Source organism: Dendrobium catenatum, unplaced genomic scaffold (assembly GCF_001605985.2).
Source record: "Dendrobium catenatum unplaced genomic scaffold, ASM160598v2 original_scaffold_112685, whole genome shotgun sequence".
NCBI classification, from domain to species: Eukaryota; Viridiplantae; Streptophyta; class Magnoliopsida; order Asparagales; family Orchidaceae; genus Dendrobium; species Dendrobium catenatum.
Genome location: NW_021431120.1, coordinates 128,671 through 130,068, shown reverse-complemented (window position 1 = coordinate 130,068; position 1,398 = coordinate 128,671).

The window sequence follows — 1,398 nt, the reverse complement described above, 5'->3', positions numbered from 1 at the left end:
CATGTCTACTTTTTTACAATCAATTGATTATCGCATGTGGATGCTTGTTAAGGAAGGGTACTTTCCACCTTCTTGTGAACTTAATGGAATTAAAATTGAAGTACCTTTTATTGAATGGACTATTGATGAAAGAGATCTTGTGCAACTTAATGCAAAATGTTTGAATTGTTTTTTCTTTAATTTAAAATTTGAAGATTACATACGTGCTTCCACTTTCTCTACTGGTAAAGAAATTAGGGATAAATTGTGTATCACCTATGAAGGCACTAATGAAGTTAAGCAATCTCGTTCGAAAATTTTGTTGCAATATTATGAACTTTTTCGTATGAAACCAAATGAAATGCTTTCTGATATATATATACGAGATTTACTCATATTGTTACTTCGTTGCATGCCTTAGAAAGAGAACTTTTTAACTATGAAAAAAGTGAACAAAATTTTAAGATGTTTGCCTTCCTCTTTTGATGCCAAAATCACTACAATTTCTGAATCTAAAGAATTGAATACCTATTTGATTGATAACTTACTTGGCTCACTCATTGCTTACGAGCAAGGGATGAATTAAAGAAATCTTGATGTAGGTGAGAAAAGGAAGGAGAATACTGTGGCATTGAAGGCCAACAATATGGACTCTGATTCTTCCGTGTTTGAAAGCGATGATATTGCCTTAATTACAAGGAAATTCAAAAGCTTTCTAAGGAAGAATCAAAAGAACCATCAGAAGTGGAGCAAAGGTAAGGGAAATAAAAATTTTAAGAACTCTAATGATATGATTTGTTTTGAATGCAAGAAATGAGGACAAGTCAAAGTAGATTGCCCTTCACTTAAAACTCACCCAAGCAAGGAGAAGGGTGAGGAGAAACCCAAGTTCAGGAAGGACAAGAAGAGATTCCAAAAGGCATTCTAGGTAAATTCTAGATTTGATTCATCTGAAACGGAACCTAAAGAGGAGACAACAAACTTGTGTTTAATGGCAGATGATCATGTTGGTCAAGGCGACCAAGAAGAGGTATGTGAACTAATCTATGAGCAACTCCATGAAGTTTCTGAAAAAAATACATGCATCATATAAAAAACTTACGAAAACTCATGCTAGCTTGAAATTGGAATTTTTTAATTTACAAAAAGAGCTTGAAATTCTTCTCAAAGATCATTCAACAATTGATTCTAATCACATGACTTTACTTGATGAGTTTGATGCATTAAACAAAAAATATAATGATTTATCTGATGCTCATAATTCTTTAAAATCATCTCATGCTGATTTAGAAATAGAATATAAAAAATTAGAAAGTCTAAAAGCTTTTGAAAATAAAAAATCTTCATTTCATACATCACATAAAAAGCATCACCATAGATTAGTGCATCCTTTTTCTTGAGTTAGATGTTTTTCATGTG